The sequence below is a fragment of the Odontesthes bonariensis genome, chromosome 14 (assembly GCF_027942865.1).
Source record: "Odontesthes bonariensis isolate fOdoBon6 chromosome 14, fOdoBon6.hap1, whole genome shotgun sequence".
In the NCBI taxonomy this organism is placed as follows: Eukaryota; Metazoa; Chordata; class Actinopteri; order Atheriniformes; family Atherinopsidae; genus Odontesthes; species Odontesthes bonariensis.
The window spans coordinates 12,444,760-12,453,120 of NC_134519.1; the positions used below are offsets into that span (position 1 = coordinate 12,444,760).

Here is an 8,361-nt window from a genome sequence, read left to right on the forward strand (position 1 = left end):
TTCTTGAGTTTCCACAGGAAATAATCTTTGCTAATGAGCAGCTGGTTTGAATACACATAGAGTTACAACAGGACTACAACATAATGCCAAATCAAGCTTTGCCGAGAAACAAAGTCACTTCATCACAGCAAGTTGTTAGTTGCTGACTCAAAGCAGCAATAAATATGAACTCGGAGAGAAGTCAGGAGACTACGTTTTAAGGTCCAAGGGTCAGTGAATGCAACTTGCTGATCAAACTCTTCTCAACCTCAGATGCTATAAAAATAAAAAAATAAAAAAAAATGCTATAAAGATTACATGGTTGAGTAGCATCAATGTGAATGAATCAATGAAGTCACAAGATCCAAACTCCACTTCTGGCTTTCTAAAAAAAAAACAAAAAAAAAACATGTTTTCCAAGCGAAAGATAAGCGTTTGTGAAAACACCACTAAGCTGAAGTCAAGCAGAAATCCTGAGCAAACCTCTGTGCTGCTCTTTGTTGTGTCATGTGTGGCGGAGCAGAGCAGCGGCTCAGTAATCAGCTGACTGAAGATGGCCGCACAGCCAACCTTTGCATGTCTTGACCCCTAAGAAACAGGAACTATGGATGGAGGTGGGGGGGAGAGGAACATCTCAGCACCATAGAAATTGAGGAAGAATACGTTCAGTCACTGGTGACAGGCACTCTTCACAGGGCCACACAACAGCCCAAACAGTAGCCTTGTGTGTGGCCCTCACCATGGACTGGTACATACATTATGCATTCAGAAAGCTGTATTCACATCTCTTTTATTGCCTTGGATTACGGCGAATTTACTCGATTGTGCCAATACAGCCTTGTTTTATGGCATATATAAGATTCAGCTGAAGACAATGTACATTCAGTCTAATTATCTGAGATAAGACTCAATATCTCAGGTCACAAAACCTTTCGCAGTCTGTAAGAGCTGGCGTTTGGCAAGTTTTTTTCCAGAGAGATTCATTAGCACACAAGAATAGATGGAGTTCAACGGTATTTTATCAAATTCTAATCCAGACTTGAATCTACTTATCAAGTCCAAATCCTTCTGAATCCCTTACCAAATCTCCCAAGGGCTACCTGTGATCAAATAACTTCAGGATAAAAGAGCCAAAATTCAAATATCTAATCCCATTTTCCTGGCTGAGAAGGCGCTCACAACACGTACCTCTAAACCAAATATGAGAAGCTGCCGTTTAGATATTTTTCATAGCCTTTCACTGCATTCAATGAGTGGGGAGTTAACCTCTTGGATCTTATTTTACATATCACAGCTTAGCAAATTTGTGATTTTGGCTGTGGCTCAGGATAATTGAAAAATTGGCATTTCTGGTCAATAACTCAAAGTGCCACTGAGCAACATACTGAACCTGCCGGTGGACTTGTAATGCTTATTGAACTGAAAAATTAAGTTAAAGCAACCAAAGTTATCCAAATGGGAAAAAAAAAAAAAAAAAATGTTTATAAATCCATTCAAAATCCAACAGACTGTTTTCAAACAGAAGATTAGAAAATTGGGGGTGTTTTCCCACATTTTTCCATTCATTCTGCTCAGGCTGCAGTAAGCACTGCCTGATTGGTGGGCACACCTGATCTGACAAGACAGTGTTTTTTTGTGTGTGTGATTTCACATCTCTGGAAGGGTTTGTAGCCTTGGAACATAAGCCTTTCCAAACCCTGGAAAAAATTTAAATAAATGAAACATGGTGGCCACGATGACTTCATAAAAAGTCAGTCATTCTTTCCTCCAATGCTCTTCTCTACTGATTCAACTGAAGGACATAAAGCAGCTCCACCAGCACTGGATTCCAACTCTTTTGGAACAGAGAGCGTTGTGCATAATTGTTGCATCAATAACAGAGGAAAACAGCACTTGTAATTACTGACAACAACAACAACAACGACTGAAAAGACAAATAAAGGAATGCTTTAGGCTAATAGCCCACCTGGACTTAAAAGCTAATCAGTGATGTGCTATCTACAATCTCTGCTGAGAACAAAATCTGCATTAGCATCACTTTAAACCCACAGTGACCCAAACCTGCCGTCCTCCACTGAACAAACCAAACCAATCGCAGTCAGATACTATAGTTAGATATGACACTGTAGTGGATATTCCTGTTCACACTAAAAGTACAGCTGAGGCTTATCAGTATGAAGCTACATTACACAATTGGTCAGACACTAAATGCTGTGCCCAGTGCATGCAAACCTCCATTTTAAGGTCCATTTGTGATTGTAATGCACACTGTTAGAAAGTGGCCAGTGCACACTCACACACGCTTGCACACACAAACAGAGGAGGATGAGGGGACTGCCATCTGTGCTGAGTACCATTAGCCAGAGTGCATCACAGCTGGGCCCATCTCTGCCACTGCTGCCCCCACAGCCACGGCCAACCCCTCCGGGAAGGGGGGCTTATGGAGGTTGCACAGAAGGGGACAGTTGCTGTTTTTTTGACACGTCAAGACCCATCCCAAGCAGGCCTGCCGTCTATGTTGAGACCCCTCTGCATGGCTGCAGGGCTGACAGCTGTCAGACAAAGTCCAGCTTCTGTAACAGGACACCTCGTGGCCCGTCTGGCCACTCAAATGAGACCCCTCTGCTGAGGGGTTACAGATCCCTCAAGTCTTTTTAACTGTCCAGAATCCCACAAAACAAAATATACGGAAAACTATCTGCTTCTCCAACGTTTACTATTGTTTAACATTTACATTAGATATAAAGAATATAGAAGTTTTTCTTATTTTAACAAAGTAAAATAAGAATTTATCAAATCCCTTTCATGAAAAATACAGGGTTCTCTAATTGGGGAATTTGCCGAAGACATAAGACAAATACCAACTTAAGCAAACCAGTGAATCACGAACAGATGTTGGACGCAGTCCGAGAATAGTCCGAACGTTTTAAGACGAGAAACAAAAGATGTCGCTGCACTTCAGATGAGAAGAAGAGACATGAAACACCGGGCACGTGTATTCACCTGAACGATAGTTTCAGGAACGTTTCTTTAACGTTTCTCTGGAGATTCAAGTTTATCAGTAGACGATGCAATGATGACGTGATCAATTCAGCAAACCATCCAAAGGGGCTCAGGGGAGAATATTTTCGACAAAGGGGATCTGCAACAAACCTATTATTCATTAGTCACAGCTTGACACAGTTTAGTCCAATCCCTTTAAATTCAATACATGAACACAACCCAGGTCTGTATTCTACCACAGTGGGTTGAGCTTCAACATTCTACCGCTACAGTGCTCATAACGGCGTGTAAACACAGCTCAGGCCACTTGTGTTCCAGTGTAGAGCCAGAAAAGACAATCTATAAAAACAACCCTCTGCAAAGCTCCTCACCAGACTAAAATGGATGAGGTGAGTCAGCAAAACAACAGAAATATGACGCCTTTTGATTTTGTGGGGAAAAAAAACAGGCAGAAATATGACAACATTTTGCACAGCAGTACATAAACCATTCAAAGCATCCACTGCTGAGACTAAAAAACATTTGTACATTTAATTGTGCAGCTATTCCAGAAGCTTGATGTACATCAAGCTTCCTCGTGTTCATTTTTGAAGGAGGCCTCACAAGACCGATTCGACAGTGGACAGCACAATTTGGGGAGGGCAGTTAACATGAAGGTGACCCAAAGCATTTTTGCTGAGGAGGCCATAAAAACCTCTCAGCTTGCCTTGCTGCGTTTACATTCTTAGCATTACTGTCTTTTGCAGGCCAGGCGCTCAAGGATGCAACAGTCAGCCAAGCTAGCGGCACTGTGCGTCACGATGGACGAGGCCAGGGTTAGTTTCCATGAAAAGCGTACCAGACGCCACACCAACGTGTCTGACAGGATGAGCGGAATATTGCGGTCAGTCAGTAGCACTCGGTCAAGTTGTACTGCCCCAACAAGGGAAAAATCCCTGCTGATGAAAAAGATTAGAGCTAAATCTTTGTATATTGATGAGGAGCTAATAACTTCTTACACAGTGGCTGAGACGGACCAGAAGGCATTAAGCATTTCATGAGATTAGCTACAAGTAATCTGTAAATCAGCCGTGCCCTCAGTGAAGGGTTAAAAGAAACCATTTGGGTCTTTTAACTTCAGCCTGGACACAAACGCCTCACAAGAGGCTCCAAGTTGGTCTAAAAACTTTATAAAAGTAGCATGTCCACGGCCAAAAGAAGAACAACAACTTCCAACCACTTAAAAAGCAATGAGCGTATTAAAAACTACAGCTGGAGCCCTTTGGATCTATTCAAACGTGTTGGAGGTGGAGTAAAAGAGGACAAGCATCCTAATCAGGATGCGATTCACATTCTTATAGGATGCAAAAACTTGTGACATGGGATATACATCAGCTTCTGCGACAGTGAACAGAAGTAATACGAGTGTGTTTGTTATGGTGGGACCATCATAGTCTGTCAACATTTCAGAAATTGGGTAAATCTGCACCTGCGATGGTGTTCCAGCTCAAACTTTGGTAAACAACAAAGCTGGAGCTTCTCCTCTGGACAAACGGACTGAAGAAAAAAAAAAAAAAACGATGGCCGTAATGTTCAACTGGTGTCATGACAGTCTTCACACTAATGAGACCGAGACAACGGCACCACTTTAAGTGACATTAAGCACTGAAGACATATACTTTTGTCCAATCGGGTTTCAGCTGTCACCCTCCAGCTCTTAAAGAGTACTTATGTAAAATAAAAAAAAAAAGAAGGACAGAGCTTATAATTTTCATACTTCTGTGCATGTAAAAGCTCTTGTGGAAATGGATGTGAAACTTTGGTATGTAATTCAGTCATCCTTGTTGACCTTTAACAGCAGAAAACAATTCAAAGCCTTGTCCGATCATGCAACCTCGCTGTCTGGGTGAGTATGAAGTGACACAATCTGAATCTGTGCATTAACCGATTATCATATTTCTTATTTGGCCTTAAACAAGTCAAACTTGCATGTCACAAAATCCTCAACACAAAGAAATTATAATCTATATTCGCATAGTTTGCAACTGTGGTGTCTGATCTCTCACTGGGGTGTTTTCTCATCTGAATGAAGGATCTTTGGATATAGGACTGTGCACACAGCAAAGAAACGATTTGAGGGCATTTTCTCAAGATTGTGTGTGTTGCCATACAAGTTGCTTTTCCAAACAGATTCCACACAAACATAACTCTCTATTCACAGAGCAAACTGTGACCAGAGGTGCACCCTCAGTTTGATGAACTACGAAATCCAGCAGCCGAGGCCCACAGCGTTTCACTGCTACCGTAACAGCAGCTTACTGTGCATCTTAATTAAATTGTCAAGTCAGACTCCAGCCGCTGCCTGCTGTTGCCTACGGGGATGTTAAGGATGCTAAAAGCGGATTCAGACCGTGTCATCCTGCCCCTAACCACGCCTACCGCACTGCAGATCAAAAACACCCAAGTATGTCGTGTTAACCTGCGATAATGTCACACTTTTATTCCTCCAACTGTCTGCAAATGTGACCGTGACTCAGCGCCGTCCTGCACCGACGTCTGAAGCGGTGGACACGAGGTTTAAAACCCATCTGTATCGTTTTGTTTCACCATTTTTTTCTTCCTTACTTGAGCACGTTAGCCTGCCTCACCTTAAACGGGTTAGTTGCTTTGAAATGTTGCCCCCGACCGTGACTTTCGGCTACAAAATAACAACCGCTGGAAGCAGCCGACTCAATAAGAAACGCAATTTCACTTCCTCAAAGAGCACCGAAAGCCTAAGCTACGAAACCACAGCGAGCTAAACATCCCATGACCCATGTTTTTGACACGGCTAGCCACGTCCTCCCCACTTTTTTTTTTTTTTTTTACCGCCAGAGTGAATACAGTGAAAGAGTATTTTTTCTTTTTATGTTAATCATGTGTCAGCGGCCGCGGCCGCTCTGGTCACACGACCAGAACACGGCGGTAAAAGACACGGTACAAAGGAGTGTACGAACCGAGAGGTGAGCATGACTCCTGAGAAGAGTCCCTGTGTAAAAGCAGCAAAATGAAGATGTTCATTACCAGGCGAGCCGTCCTCGTTAAGCTGGCTGTGCGAGTTGCATTCGTAGTGGGCTTCTGTTTCCTGACAGCGGTGCTACCCTGCTGCAGTTCCCCTCTCCACCAGCCTATCACACTACACCGAGCAGCTGAGAGCAGAATTGTGGGATATCAGGACAGCAGGGGTATTCTTTTAGCAGCAACACCCCCCCTCCCCATTCACATCACACACACATGCACGCACTGAGAAGGGCAATTAATGGCACGAGGTCTGGGCTTTGGTGGGGAAAGACAGCTCGAGTCTACTTAGGAAAATGTGATTGCATGAAACTGAATCAGTGGTGGAATGTGACACAGCTCATTTGTCAAGTCATTAGAAACAATATTGAAGTGTCTGTGCTAAATATGTCGCCCCATAACGCTATCGGCTCCTTTTGCACTCATTAAATGCATATTTTTGTAACAAAACATGTTCTAATCCCAACACCTTTAGATTTCTCCAAATTCAAGCATAGACGACACTCTCTCCAATTAAAAAATAGATTTTGTGCTCCACAAATATTACAGTTTCTCCTTGTGGTTCTCATAACACCTTCAGAGCTCATAAAATGCATTAAGCACCTTCTGTGTGCTCCTGTTTTTATCAAAGTTTTTAAACCGGCAGCCCCACGCTGGCCTCTGTGAGACAAGAAAAACACTCCTTTAAAACATTCATCCCTCTCTTTCAATGTGACGGTTGTCAACACTGAGGATTTGTTGAACGACTCCAGGTGTCCTCTCTGGTTTCTCTGGATAAATATGCATATTTGATGCAGGATGGAATGAAATAATCCTCAACAGTCCAATTATCACCAAAACACACATTTTGTTTCTAACGTGATCTGTTACCATCCAACCCTGAGCAAAGCGAAGTCCAGTCGGCTTTCCCTTTTCTCCCAAAATATTTAAAATACAAGTTTTCTTCCTGAATCTTTCAACTGTTTGAAGAAGAAGAGTTCTCAACAGTACAACTTCAATGTATCTTAGGCACCTGCTTTAAGATTCTTAGATTCACCACTGCACAATTACTCTGTCACTCAATGTCTCACACTTTAACAGGTTCTGATGAGCTTATAAACTAAAAAGAAAAAGGGAATAAAAATAAGTTTATCAAGAACCAGAAACAAGTTGAAGTTTAAGAGCGCTTCGTACGTCTCAACAATGGAGGACATTTACTTTGTGGTTAAGTTATTTTAACTTCATCAGAACACCAGAGCTGTTGCTGCTGAGCCTTCATCAGATTCTCCCATAAGGTAAAAAACACGATCCACGATATATTAAAAGAAGCCACTGGTGAGCACAGGGGGCACATCTGCTGCCCTCCATGTGTGTTTGTGTCTGTGCAGAAACACAAACATAAAAGCTAGTATTTAGTTAGAGTCTGGGCTGCTCCCTCTGAGGATTTGTGGGTTTTGCCTCCCGCCTCACAGTGGGAGCTCGGTCACTCATTGGACTTTTTACCTCGTGTAATTGCTTTCATGCTCAATACGCTATGCAAATATAGAAGAAAAAAAAAGCGCACGGTCGTGAACACTGCGGCTCAGGACGTTTTCCTGCGCCAGTAACACATGAATTCCTTAAATAGTGAAAGTGACACGGGCTCTGCAGAAAGCAGAGGGGAAATCTAATAATACACCATGTTCTGCAACGGCTTGTTTACTCAAGCAGTTTTTAAAACAAACTTAACAACAACAAGATGAATGTTTCATGCTCTATGGAGTGATGAATGTTAAAAGCTAAGTCATTTACCATCAGTATATGTGATTTTAGCTTCCTAAAACAGACGCTTTTAAAGCAAGCCCCAGCGCCGGGCCTGATGTTACACAATAACCTCGATTCAAGGAGGAGAAACAATAGCTGCAGGAGGGTGTCTAAATGATCTCAGACAACAGAATAGCTTGCCGAGCTTTAACGCCATACCTCCATTAACCATTAAAAGTCGGAGTATTTGTTTGCACACACATCCATAGTTCAATGTCAATGACAATTTTAATCATGTCACCTACAGTACTTTTTCCATTTCTCCACAGTTGGATTCTTTCACTTCCCCCTTCATTTTTCTGTAAATCACAGAAACTGCTGCGAAGACAAACGGCCGTGAAACAAGCTGTCCTGCAACATTGCCACATTGAGGCTCTCTGAGAAGACATGGCAGTAACAAGTGACAACAATGTGGTTTTTCTTCCCTCACCAGACAAATAATAGTTATCGAGATTTAAAGCTGGAGGAGTCGAGCTTGGTATTGTCATGACCCAACGGATGGGCTCAGACACTGCTCATCAGGGCCTGTCTGGCCAGCTGGGTGGTGACTGTAATGCAAGA

General features: G+C 42.5%; 1 protein-coding gene across 10 annotated transcripts in view; it reads right to left on the reverse strand.

Annotated features, from left to right (window-relative positions):
• Positions 1–6,165, reverse strand: part of epb41l3b (erythrocyte membrane protein band 4.1-like 3b) — a 43,257-nt gene extending 37,092 nt beyond the window's left edge. For 7 of the 10 annotated variants that reach the window (XM_075482917.1, XM_075482919.1, XM_075482922.1 and 4 more), the window contains exon 1: positions 6,025–6,164. The gene's annotated coding sequence lies outside the window, so the exon portion shown is untranslated. Of the gene's footprint in view, positions 1–6,024 lie in introns of all 10 variants that reach the window. The other 3 variants (XM_075482914.1, XM_075482913.1, XM_075482921.1) reach the window with 2 other exon arrangements.
• Positions 6,166–8,361: the final 2,196 nt, after the last annotated feature.